The following is a 14,121-nucleotide window of genomic DNA, read 5'->3' as shown; positions in this document are numbered from 1 at the left end:
ATGTCTGGGGTTTTTCTACCGCACCACAGAGAACGTTTGTCTGCAGCCACTAGGCATCTGAGAGTTTGGTTGACTTTTTTGGCAGAATTCAACGGAGTGTCTTTGTTTTTTGCGAACGAAGATATGATTTGGCAGGTACAGGTTTACTCGGATGTGGCTGGAGCAACAGGTTTTGGCATATTTTGGGAGGGGCGTTGGTGCGCAGAGAGCTGGCCAGAGCGTTGGCTACGGCAAGGGCGCAGTATCGCTTTCCTAGAATTCTTTCCTCTACTAGTGGCCTTGTATGTCTGGGGTGCGGAGTTTCAGAATCGTTCAGTGATGTTTAATGTCGACAATCTAGCGGTGGTAGAGCTGATTAATCAACAGAAGGCCAGGGATTTGAGAGAGTTAAGTTTGTTGCGTGCTTTCATGTTGAAATGTTTACAGCTTAACATTGTTTTCAAGGCACGACATATTTCAGGTGTCAACAATTGTATAGCAGACTCTCTGTCTCGTTTGCAGTGGGAGAGATTTCGCAGGCTGGCTCCTGGGGCCGCACTTCACAAGACTCAGGTCCCACTGAGTGTCTGGGAGTGGGGTGACTAAGAATTGTCGACTTGGTAGAGCACTCTATAGCGGACTCTACGAGACGGAGCTATCAGCAAGCATGGAGCGAGTTCCTCTGTTATGGTAACATGTGTGCTGACAGTAGGGAATGGATGAATGATGAGCAGTTATTATTGGGTTTTGTTTTACACCTGATAGATACAGGTTTTTCCCACAATACCATTTCCGGTAAATTGGCTGGGATTTCTTTTTACGAACAATTGAGGTGGGGGAGGGACCTGGGAGAGGGGGTGCTGGTGAAGAGAGTTCTCAAAGGTTTAAGTAGGGTACGGGCTGGGAACAAGCAGTTATGCCGGCCGGTGACGTTTGATTTATTACAAAGGATGCTGGGGCAGCTGCCACTTTGCTGTTATAACGAGTCTGAGTGCGGCCTGTTTAGGCTATGTTTTGTTTGGCTGTTTTTTGGGGCGTTCATAGCGAGGAGGTTTTTCTGGAAGAACACAGGTTGCTTCTTTGATTGAGGGTATCTAAAACGGATCAGCTGGGTAGGGGTAAATGGGTTTTCTTAAATAGGTGTGGGGTGGGTCAATGCTGTCTAGTGAGGGAATGGGAGGTTTTCAAGGCCTCTAGATTATTTTCTCCGGGGGCCATATTTTGCCATGCACAAAGGAGTCAGATTTCAGTTGCACAGTTGTTGGGGTTGATGAGGAAAGTGCTCCTTCTTTTGGGTGAGAACCCGTTATTTTTTGGAACACATTAGTTCCGTATTGGGGCTGCAACAGAGGCGGCTAGATTGGGATGGTCATCGGCGGATATACGCCGGATTGGGAGATGGAAATCCAGATGTTGCGAGAAATATGTTAGGAAATAATATTTTCAGTTCTATTGTTTTCTTTTGTTAACATTTGTTTTTCTGCCTAGGTAAGACTTCGGGGCTTGTAAATTTGAAAAAGACAACATGGATAGTAGGACACTCCTTCGTAAAGTGGGCCGCTGTTTATGCTGAGCAACAGATTTGTGGGAGATCGCTCGGACTACGCAGTGATAGCCATGAAGTGGTTTGGAAGGGTAAAGGGGGAATGCGTTGGGGGGAGTTAATTTCATTGCTGGCCAGGATGTGTTCCAACAAGGGCCCGCCAAACCTGCTTATTATTCATTTGGGGGAGAATGATCTCGTTGCTTTATCTGGGCCGTCTCTAATAAAGTTGATGAAGCAGGATTTAGCAAACATCAAGTCTAATTGGACAGGCACCACAATCGTTTGGACTGAGTTCATAACGAGGATGCACTGGAAAGGAGCACGTAGCCACGCAGCTATAGAGAAAGCGCGACGGAAGCTTAATAGAGCCATGAGAATGTTTTGTGAGGGCTTGGGAATACAGGTTCTCTCTCATTCTCATATACAGAGCACTGAAGGGCAACTTTTCAGGGAAGATGGGGTACATTTGTCTACCATGGGGCAAGCTTTCTATTTGCTGGAATTAAGGGACAGAATTGCTCAGATTTGGAAGGAGAGTATTTGGTGCGCATCTTCCAGATTGTAACATTTTTCTGTTGGGTGGGACAGGAAAACTCTTTCAGGTTTTCCTGGTTGGCGGGTTTTTTGATGGGGGGGTGGGCAGCCTTGAGTGGGATTGCCCATCCTCCAACGGGGGAAGTGGTGGATGCAGTCACGGGGACAGGAAATGAGAATGAGGGGGATCTATCAACAGGAGTCATTTTAGTTGTTTTTGCTTGGGGTTTGCATTGGGGGTTATGCTTTATGGATGTCAAAGAAAAATGTGGGGATTTGCTTATCAGATAATGAAAATTGGTGTTTAGAGAAAATTATAATTTGGCATCTGTCTTAATATAGTGGCCTTTTTTGCTAATAAAGAAATGGTGGATCGTGAGTTATTGTGCGAGGGGGGACCCAGGGGGCGCTTTGCACGAGCCAGTCTCCCCCTGGGTGGTTTCGCACAATGGAGCGGCCACCCAGGTGCGGTGTAGGGGTAATTTGGAAGGCGGGAGGTGGGAGGCGCGTGAGGCGAGGTTTCATTTAGAGGTGCTGCGGGGCAGAAAAATCATTGTGTCACAGGGAGCCGGGAGGAAAGGTTTTGCAAATTTGCCCCACCCACCCTTCCCTCTTTTTCTTGTTTTCTTCTAATTCTCTCTTTACCTATATTGGGTTTTTTCTTCTATAGGTTGGCTACTGCCAGGCCTGGGTTTTTCTTTCTGCCACGGTAAGACAGGTTTTTTAGGTTAGCCAGGTTTTTTGGATAGGCGGGTTTTTTGATGGGGGGTGGGCAGCCTTGAGCGGGATTGCCCATCCTCCAACGGGGGAGGTGGGGGACGCAGTCACGGGGAGGGAAATGAGAATGAGGGGGATCTCTCAACAGGAGTCATTTTAGTAGTTTTTGCTTGGGGTTTGCATTGGGGGTTATGCTTTATGGATGTCAAAGAAAAATTTGGGGATTTGCTTATCAGATAATGAAAATTGGTGTTTAGAGAAAATTATAATTTGGCACCTGTCTTAATAAAGTGCCCTTTTTTGCTAATAAAGAAATGGTGGATCGTGAGTTATTGTGCGATACCCACTCCTTGGCTACAGGTCTCTACTCTACGTGAGGCCCAACATCACAGAGGCAGGCAGCTGGGTTTCTTTCTAGTCATGGAAAACAGGCATCCGCTTTAATCACCAGGTGCAAGGCCGTCCACCCACAGAGTCCCATATAATGAGCGCACATGAATGACAACTGGAGGGCAACTGGAGGGCAACTAGGCAATATAGCCTAAACACTCACGAGGTAATCAAGTGCAGACAATCTTTAGGGGTTGTGTAAACAGGTAATCGAGTGCAGACACTCTTTTAGGGGTTGTGAGAACTTGTCCTGGTCACTAAAGCCCAGCTTACAACTTTGTGGTTCGTTTCTCTCACTGTGTCTCTCCTCACGGGAATCCCAGCAGTCCCTGCAAGCAGCTAACCCAGTGTTGACACGGCAATTCTGCTTTTGCACGCTAAGCCCAGCACTGCAGTTCTAGAAACTCACAGCTCCACGGCTCACCGCCCTCAGCTTGCGGCTCGCGGCTCTCACCGCGTCTTACTCCGTCTCCACCCCCACAATCAGCAAACAGCTTCAGCTGACTATGGCTCAGCGCGCTTGTGTCTCTTCATCGCCTTCTACCACTCCACGGCTCTTCATCTTGCATCTTGCAATTCTCTCGGCGTCTTCCTTCATCTCCCTCCCAAAATAACAGGCAGCAAACAACTATAGCTGAACCAGAGCAATTCCGCTCTGCGCACTAAGCCCAGCGCCGCACATAGCTCTCTTGCCGTGGCATGTCCTGCACTCGTTTGATGACCCGAAAGCTAGAAGATAAAGGAAGGGGGAGGGGCGTCATGCCTCAGCAGCAGGACATCGGGCTTGCCTGCCACCCCTCCTCACTGAACCGACTACATCCACAGAATTAAGTGAAATTATTTTAAAAATGGCGAATACTAAGGCAAGTGGAAACGATGGGATCCCTATTGAAGTTTATAAATTATTGTTAGAAGAACTTTCCCCGTTTTTGGTATCCATGTACAATGGTTTGGAGAGTGAATGAATGCATGGATGGGGCAGGAACATCTTAAGGATTTTAGGGTCCCTGGGCCAAAACGTATTTTAGGGGCCCCTATTCAGATCATTCCTTTCATAATCATCTCTGGTCAGGTCACTGACAGTGCACAGGCATACTCGTCCAAATTCTACATGTGTTTACATCTAATATTCAATGGTACTGATGTGTGTTTTTAGTACGTTATGAACTCCTTTTGAGAAAAAAACAATGACAACATTTTGTTAAATATCTGACATGCTTTTAACATGCCTCTGGCTTCTTTAGATATGACACTCTCATGGTAGATGTAGTAATCATGGGTAGATATTGTTGGACGTGTGGAAATAAATGCCAGAGGTACTGGTTGAGATGAAATACAGCCCCAGGACTCATTGACTGCATAGCTTTTACAAAACAGCAAATAAGCAAAGCTGAATATTATCCAGGGATTCTTTACAACCTAGTGTCAATACCTTTTATATATGTGTTGCTTTAAAAAACACATAAATAAAAGGCATTATCATTTACAATGCCAATAGCTTAACATCTCCCAATTGTGAGACCTATTGCATTGTAAATGCTTATTTAAACTAGCCATTATTTAGAAACTGTAGATAGGGCTAAAGCAAACAGTCATGGCCCTCTCTAAAGTGGAGGATGGAGAAAGATCCCACCATAGAGGCGTGTCATGAACTAGAATAGGATCTCTCAGTGTTTGGTGTCTTCTTTCTGTTCTGTCTTAGAAATGGCATGAATGCTGGTCCTCTTTCTCTTTCTTATGAGCCTTTGCATCATCCTTGTCCTTGTTTAGTCTGTGTTTTTTTGGGTCTGTGCTTCGCAGGTGGTGGCAGATTTAGACTACACAAAGGCAATGATGATGGAGTATGTCTCTGGGCTGAGGCTCACAAAGAATAGGAACAGAGAAGGGACGCCTCCATGATTACACCACAGTGGCGCAGGAGCCCAATGATGGTCAGTGGGTATGGGTGAGCAGTGGTTGCATACATGGCAAGGCGCGGGGTAGTGCATTGGGGGTCACGGGGGGCGTATCAGGAGTTCAGGAAGTGAGTAGTCAGAGCGGCTTGAGTAACACACTGCCAGTTTTGTTCACAAAGGAGTTGGCTGGCAGGCGCCCATTACAGCTGATCACTGTCGAACCAGATGAGGACGCGGAGCCGAACAGAGAGGAGGAGAATGAAATAGAGCGAGAAACGAGAAAGAATAGACATCGCCAAAACAGATGACAACGAAACAGATTTATCCTTAACATAGAGAACAGAATAGAGTAACCAAGGTCTGATCCTACTTGCGAAGACAGGAAAACAAAGGTGCAGATCATCGACATATATGTTTCGTTGGAAATCAGATGGCTAACCAGTAGAATACTTTTTGAGCAAAGTCAAAATATACCACTCGTCCTTCAAAATAAGAAAATAATCTGGGTTCAACCAATTATCTCAAGCCATATACGAGAACAGTCAATTGGAACAACAAGGTGTAAAACTCAGAGCGGGTTCCTGACGAAGGCCTAGCCGAAACGCGTTGTGTCAATCGACCGCCTATGTGCTCATTTTTCAACAATTGAGTATAAATTTGAGAAAAACAAGTTTTTCACTGATTTTTGATTATAGTTTCTGTATATAGTATGTGTGAGGAAAAACAATCATAGCAAAAGTAATGAGTTATCAACTTGATTAACATTAGCAGGCTAAGGACACTAATTATGATCAATTAGTTATGAATCAATCATAGTCCACATTGTGTACATAGGAATTAATTTGTATAGATATTAACAACATGATGACTTGTTGATACATTGTTGTCCATAAATATATGTGTTGATGAAGAAAAGAATTCATTGTAAAAAAAGATATTGAAAAACAAAAAACTAAAAAAATATATATTTATATTTTGTAATAATTAAAGAGATATATCATATATCCATTAGCCTGTTTGTCTATCTATTTTAAGACTTGCATTTGTTAGGCATAATTTGCTGATTGTTAGTAGAATGTGAGATATGCATGTTTATTGGGAGTCAATCTGCAAGTAGTATTTATCCGACACTGTGCCCGGTGTTCACCTTTTCCCATACAAGCCCATTACAGCTGGAGCACCCCGCGGCTTCGGCTGTGGGTCTTATAGGCGGAAAGGGATCTGGAGCGGATTTCCTTTCTCATCTGTTACGCCGGATGTTAATTGGAATTTGATTCCTGGCGGAAGGGGATTTATGGACATGCAAGCGGGAAGTGGGGCATTGTGTGGTGGTAACGGCGATGAAGTGGTATTGGATAATGACCGTGATGATTTGGAAGAAGGGGAATTGTGTGAGGGAGCTGGTGGGGATGTTAAGAAACAGTATGTGCCATCAATGAAGGGTAAGAGGGGTGTGTCGGGGCAACACAGTGTGCTTAGTTTTTTGCAGACGTCACGAACGGACCAAGCAAAGCTGTGGGAAAACGCCACTGTCATTCAGATGCAAGAGGAGCGTCAAGATATACAGCACAGAGCGGCTCCATTACCAACAGGTACAGCAGGTTGGTTGTCGGTTTGGCAACAAGAGGGTAACCCGAAGAAAGCAACAAGGTCCATTGGAGTAGGGGAAGAGGGGTTGGGGGTTCAGGCTCATGCTGGGGATGTGCGCCCTGGTACTGTACAAGGTGTTGCAACAGTTTGGGGTGATGCTAATGCTGGCGATACCACTGTCATGGAGAAGGGTAAGGATGGCAAGGATTCAGTAGAGGAAGACAAGAATATCCACAAAAAATTGCCTTATATGGGGATTGGTATGCCTTTGGGCTCACATTTATCAGATAGGACCAAGAACAGAATTTGGAAGCATGAATTTGTTGATGTTTTTAAGTTGTTGCATCGGGATATTCAGGCCAAAGAAGGGTCTAAGGAGGAAGAATTGGAATTTGCTAGGCGCCCTAGGGTCCCCAAAACAATTGAAAACTGGACCTCTGCTTTTCCTTTTTACGCCAGTATCTATTGTGTGAAGTACCAGGATAGAGCGGTAGCAGTGTTTAAGTATATGGATATTATACGGAAGGCTCAGAGCTATTTTGGAGGATATGCCTGGTTGTCATACGATGAAGAATTTCGGGCTCGTTTGAGTGTTTCCCCTGAGAGGCTGTGGGGAGATGTGGATTCCGAGATATGGTTGCAATGGATGGCGTCTTCACAGCCACCTGCCACCAATCATACGGCCAGTGGGTTACCAGTCCCTTATCGGCCCTTTCCCTTGCGCCCTGCCCAGCTTTGTGCGGGGTTTGGTGGCAGGGGTCAGGCAGTCATTTTTGGGGCATGTTGGAACTTCAACAGAGGGTTTTGTAGCAGACAGTTTTGCAGGTACAAACACGAGGGTTCACAATGCGGTGGCAAACATCCCCTCACACAATGCTTTGCAGGCCAACAATGGGGTGATCAAGGAAAGGGACAGTGGGGTAGAGGGCAGGCTTTCCAGTTTGTATCAAATGGCTCCTACCCCAATTAGGTTTGAGGTTTTGGGACAGTGGTTGAAGGAGTACCCGGAGTAGCGGCTGCTAACAGATTATGGTGGGGTTTCAAAGAGGGTTTCAGGATCAGCTACCAAGGCCCACGTCAGGGTAGGTGGTCGGATAACCTGAAATCTGCTAAGGATTTCCCAGAGGTGGTCCAACAGAAGTTAAAGTCTGAAGTAGATGCGGGACGGGTGGCTGGTCCTTTCGCTCAAAGTCCCATGATCAATTTGATTGTCTCTCCCCTGGGGCTAGTGCCAAAGAAGAAAGCGGGGGAGTTCCGTCTGATACACCGTCTGTCTTGGCCTGAGGGTGCCTCAATTAATGATTTTATATCGCCAGCGGATTCTTGCGTTTCTTACGCTTCAGTGGATGATGCGCTGGGTTTGTTACGCTCTGCAGAAAGACACGCGCAATTGGCTAAAAGTGACATACAGTCTGCTTTTCGTCTTCTCCCCATTCATCCCTACGATTTTGAACTGTTAGGCATGCACTTTCAAGGGGCTTTTTATGTCGATAAGATGCTGCTCATGGGGTGTTCTATCTCTTGTGCCCTATTTGAAACACTCAGTACTTTTCTACAGTGGCGTTTTATTCACATTACTGGTCATGCCCTCATCTGCCATTATTTGGATGATTTTTTGTTCATTGGCGCTCAGAATTCAGGGCAGTGTCAAGAGGCTTTGTATGCTTTTCAGAATATGGCACAGGAGCTCGGTGTAGCGTTGGCGCCGGATAAAACAGAAGGGCCCAGCACTACCATGGTTTTCCTGGGGATTGAAATTGACACAGTGGGTATGGTGGCACGTTTACCGGAGGCAAAGGTGCAGGAGATTTCTTTATTTTTGTCATCAGTGGTCGAAGAGCACAAATTGGAGCTCAGGAAAGTGCAAAAGCTTTTGGGATACCTTAATTTTGCATGTAGGGTGGTGAGGGCCGGGAGAACTTTCTGCAGGAGGTTGGGGCTGGCTATGTCTGGGGTTTTTCTACCGCACCACAGAGTACGTTTGTCTGCAGCCACTGGGGCGGATCTGAGAGTTTGGTTGACTTTTTTGGCAGAATTCAACGGAGTGTCTTTGTTTTTTGCGAACGAAGATATAATTTGGCAGGTACAGGTTTACTCGGATTCGGCTGGAGGAACAGGTTTTGGCATATTTTGGGAGGGGCGTTGGTGCGCAGAGAGCTGGCCAGAGCATTGGCTACGGCAAGGGTGCAGTATCGCTTTCCTAGAATTCTTTCCTCTACTAGTGGCCTTGTATGTCTGGGGTGCAGAGTTTCAGAATCGTTCAGTGCTGTTTAATGTTGACAGTCTAGCGGTGGTAGAGCTGATTAATCACCAGAAGGCCAGGGATTTGAGATTGTTACGTTTGTTGCGTGCTTTCATGTTGAAATGTTTACAGCTTAACATTGTTTTCAAGGCACGACATATTTCAGGTGTCAACAATTGTATAGCAGACTCTCTGTCTCGTTTGCAGTGGGAGAGATTTCGCAGGCTGGCTCCTGGGGCCGCACTTCACAAGACCCAGGTCCCACTGAGTGTCTGGGAGTGGGGGGACTAAGATTTGTCGACTTGGAAGAACACTCTATAGCGGACTCTACGAGACGGAGCTATCAGCAAGCATGGAGCGAGTTCCTCTGTTATGGTAACACGTGTGCTGACAGTAGGGAACGGGTGGATGATGAGCAGTTATTATTGGGTTTTGTTTTACACCTGATAGATAAAAGTTTTCCCACAATACCATTTTCGGTAAATTGGCTGGGATTTCTTTTTACGGACAATTGAGGTGGGGGAGGGACCTGGGAGGGGGGTGCTGGTGAAGAGAGTTCTCAAAGGTTTAAGTAGGGTACGGGCAGGGAAAAAGTAGTTACGCCGGCCGGTGGCGTTTGATTTATTACAAAGGATGCTGGGGCAGCTGCCACTTTGCTGTTATAACGAGTCTGAGTGCGGCATGTTTAGGCTATGTTTTGCTTGGCTGTTTTTTGGGGCGTTCAGGGCATCCGAGCTGCTAGGTTTGCGGCATAGTGCGGGGATTCATAGCGAGGGGTTTTTCTGGAAGAACACAGGTTGCTTCTTTGGTTGAGGGTATCTAAAATGGATCAGCTGGGTAGGGGTAAATGGGTTTTCTTAAATTGGTGTGCGGTGGGTCAATACTATCCAGTGAGAGAATGGGAGGTTTTCAAGGCCTCTAGTTTATTTTCTCCAGGGGGCCATATTTTGCCATGCACAAGGGAGTCAGATTTCAGTTGCACAGTTGTTGGGGGTGATGAGGAAAGTGCTCATTCTTTTGGGTGAGAACCCTTTATTTTTTGGAACACATTTGTTCCGTATTGGGGCTGCAACAGAGGCGGCTAGATTGGGATGGTCATCGCCGGATATACGCCGGATTGGGAGATGGAAATCCAGATGTTTCGAGAAATATGTAAGGAAATAATATTTTCAGTTCTATTGTTTTCTTTTGTTAACATTTGTTTTTCTGCCTAGGTAAGACTTCGGGGCTTGTAAATTTGAAAAAGACAACATGGATAGTAGGACACTCCTTCGTAAAGTGGGCCGCTGTTTATGCTGAGCAACAGATTTGTGGGAGATCGCTCGGACTACGCAGTGATAGCCATGAAGTGGTTTGGAAGGGTAAAGGGGGAATGCGTTGGGGGGAGTTAAGTTCATTGCTGGCCAGGATGTGTTCCAACAAGGGCCCGCCAAACCTGCTTATTATTCATTTGGGGGAGAATGATCTTGTTGCTTTATCTGGGCTGTCTCTAATAAAGTTGATGAAGCAGGATTTAGCAAACATCAAGTCTAATTGGACAGACACCACAATCGTTTGCACTGAGTTCGTAACGAGGATGCACTGGAAAGGAGCACGTAGCCACGCAGCTATAGAGAAAGTGCGACGGAAGCTTAATAGAGCCATGAGACTGTTTTGTGAGGGCTTGGGAATACAGGTTCTCTCTCATTCTCATATACAGAGCACTGAAGGGCATCTTTTCAGGGAAGATGGGGTACATTTGTCTACCATGGGGCAAGCTTTCTATTTGCTGGAATTAAGGGACAGAATTGCTCAGATTTGGAAGGAGAGTATTTGGTGCGCATCTTCCAGATTGTAACATTTTTCTGTTGGGTGGGGCAGGAAAACTCTTTCAGGTTTTCCTGGTTGGCGGGTTTTTTGATGGGGGGGTGGGCAGCCTTGAGCGGGATTGCTCATCCTCCAACGGGGGAGGTGGGGGACGCAGTCACGGGGACGGGAAATGAGAATGAGGGGGATCTATCAACAGGAGTCATTTTAGTTGTTTTTGCTTGAGGTTTGCATTGGGGGTTATGCTTTATGGATATCAAAGAAAAAAGAAAAAATTGGGAATTTGCTTATCAGATAATGAAAATTGGTGTTTGGAGAAAATTATAATTTGGCACCTGTCTTAATAAAGTGGCCTTTTTTGCGAATAAAGAAATGGTGGATCGTGAGTTATTGTGCGAGGGGGGACCCAGGGGGCGCTGAGCGCGAGCCAGTCTTCCCCTGGGTGGTTTCGCACAATGGAGCGGCCACCCAGGTGCGGTGTAGGGGTAATTAGGAAGGCGGGAGGCGCGTGAGGCGAGATTTCATTTAGAGGTGCTGTGGGGCGGTAAAATCATTGTGTCACAGGGAGCCGGGAGGAAAGGTTTTGCAAATTTGCCCCACCCACCCTTCCCTCTTTTTCTTGTTTTCTTCTAATTCTCTCTTTACCTATATTGGGTTTTTTCTTCTATAGGTTGGCTACTGCCAGGCCTGGGTTTTTCTTTCTGCCACGGTAAGACAGGTTTTTTAGGTTAGCCAGGTTTTTTGGATAGGCGGGTTTTTGATGGGGGGGTGGGCAGCCTTGAGCGGGATTGCCCATCCTCCAACGGGGGCGGTGGGGGACGCAGTCACGGGGACGGGAAATGAGAATGAGGGGGATCTATCAACAGAAGTCATTTTAGTTGTTTTTGCTTGGGGTTTGCATTGAGGGTTATGCTTTATGGATGTCAAAGAAAAATTGGGGGATTTGCTTATCAGATAATGAAAATTGGTGTTTAGAGAAAATTATAATTTGACACCTGTCTTAATAAAGTGGCCTTTTTTGCTAATAAAGAAATGGTGGATCGTGAGTTATTGTGCGATACCCACTCCTTGGCTACAGGTCTCTACTCCACATGAGGCCCAACATCACAGAGGCAGGCAGCTGGGTTTCTTTCTAGTCATGGAAAACAGGCATCCGCTTTAATCACCAGGTGCAAGGCCGTCCACCCACAGAGTCCCATATAATGAGCGCACATGAATGACACCTGGAGGGCAACTGGAGGGCAACTAGGCAATATAGCCTAAACACTCATGAGGTAATCAAGTGTAGACACTCTTTAGAGGTTGTGTAAACAGGTAATCAAGTGCAGACACTCTTTTAGGGGTTGTGAGAACCTGTCCTGGTCACTAAAGCCCAGCTTACAACTTTGTGGTTCGTTTCTCTCACTGTGTTTTTCCTCACGGGAATCCCAGCAGTCCCTGCAAGCAGCTAACCCAGTGTTGACACGGCAATTCTGCTTTTGCACGCTAAGCCCAGCACTGCAGTTCCAGAAACCCACAGCTCCATGGCTCACCGCCCTCAGCTTGCGGCTTGCGGCTCCCACCGCGTCTTACTCCGTCCCCACCCCCACAATCAGCAAACAGATTCAGCTGACTATGGCTCTGCGCGCTTGTGTCTCTTCACCGCCTTCCACCACTCCACGGCTCTTCATCTTGCAATTCTCTCTGCGTCTTCCTTCATCTCCCTCCCAAAATAACAGGCAGCAAACAGCTACAGCTGAACCAGAGCAATTCCGCTCTGCGCACTAAGTCCAGTGCCGCACATAGCTCTTGCCGTGGCACTTCCTGCACTTGTTTCATGACCCGAAAGCTAGAAGATAAAGGAAGGGGGAGGGGCGTCGTGCCTCAGCAGCAGGACATCGGGCTTGCCTGCCACCCCTCCTCACTGCACCGACTACATCCACAGAATTAAGTGAAATTATTTTTAAAATGGCGAATACTAAGGCAAGTGGCAACGATGGGATCCCTATTGAAGTTTATAAATTATTGTTAGAAGAACTTTCCCCGTTTTTGGTATCCATGTACAATGGTTTGGAGAGTGAATGAATGCATGGATGGGGCAGGGACATCTTAAGGATTTTAGGGTCCCTGGGCCAAAACGTATTTTAGGGGCCCCTATTCAGATCATCCCTTTCATAATCATCTTTGGTCAGGTCACTGACAGTGCACAGGCATACTCGTCCAAATTCTACATGTGTTTACATCTAATATTCAATGGTACTGATGTGTGTTTTCAGCACGTTATGAACTCCTTTTGAGAAAAAAACAATGACAACATTTTGTTAAATATCTGACATGATTTTAACATGCCTCTGGCTTCTTTAGACATGACACTCTCATGGTAGATGCAGTAATCATGGGTAGATATTGTTCAACGTGTGAAAATAAATGCCAGAGGTACTGGGTGAGATGAAATACAGCCCCAGGACTCCTTGACTGCATAGCTTTTACAAAATAGCAAATAAGCAAAGCTGAATATTATCCAGGGATTCTTTACAACCTAGTATCAATGCCTTTTATACATGTGTTGCTTTAAAAAACACATAAATAAAAGGCAATGTCATTTACAATGCCAATAGCTTAAAATCTCCCAATTGTGAGACCTATTGCATTGTAAATGCTTATTTTAACTAGCCATTATTTAGAAACTGTAGATGGGGCTAAAGCAAACAGTCATGGCCATCTCTGAAGTGGATGAAGGAGAAATATCCCACCGTAGAGGCGCGTCATGAACTAGAATAGGATCTCTCAGTGTTTGGTGTCTTCTTTCTGTTCTGTCTTAGAAATGACGTGAATGCTGGTTCTCTTTCTCCTTCTTATGAGTCTTTGCATCATCTTTGTCCTTGTTTAGTCTGTGTTCTTTTGGGGTCTGTCCTTCGCAGGTGGTGGCAGAGTCAGACTACACAAAAGCAATGGTGATGATGTATGTCTCTGGGCTGAGGCTCATAAGGAAGAGGAACAGAGAAGGGACACCTCCATGATTTCACCATATTGCCTCTCAACGCTGACGGAGTGGGATGGCGCTCCCTGCTGTTTGTAGCTTTCATTGCAGACAGATCAACAGTGAATAATACCACAACTTTTAGGTGATGATCTGTGAATCCCTGGATAATGAATGCCTCAAAGGTGAATGTTTTGATGAAATGTGCCTTAACCTTGAACCCCCCAATGCAAACCAGGAGGGAGAACGCCTCCGATGAAAAGATGGGTGGATGGGCCCTGAGGCGGATGCGAGATGAGGAAAAACACATCTCCCAATTGGAGCTTGTGTACCACCTAAATTGCATTGTCTTACCATAAGGTGTTTGCCCTCTCTGTACCTGAGCCACCAGCAAGGCATCTCACGACAGAATGAGAGTGCTGAAGGGGATGGGTTTTTGTTCGTCCTTCTATGATTTTTTCTT

This window comes from Triturus cristatus, chromosome 7 (genome assembly GCF_964204655.1).
Source record: "Triturus cristatus chromosome 7, aTriCri1.1, whole genome shotgun sequence".
NCBI classification, from domain to species: Eukaryota; Metazoa; Chordata; class Amphibia; order Caudata; family Salamandridae; genus Triturus; species Triturus cristatus.
This window is presented reverse-complemented; position numbering follows the sequence as displayed.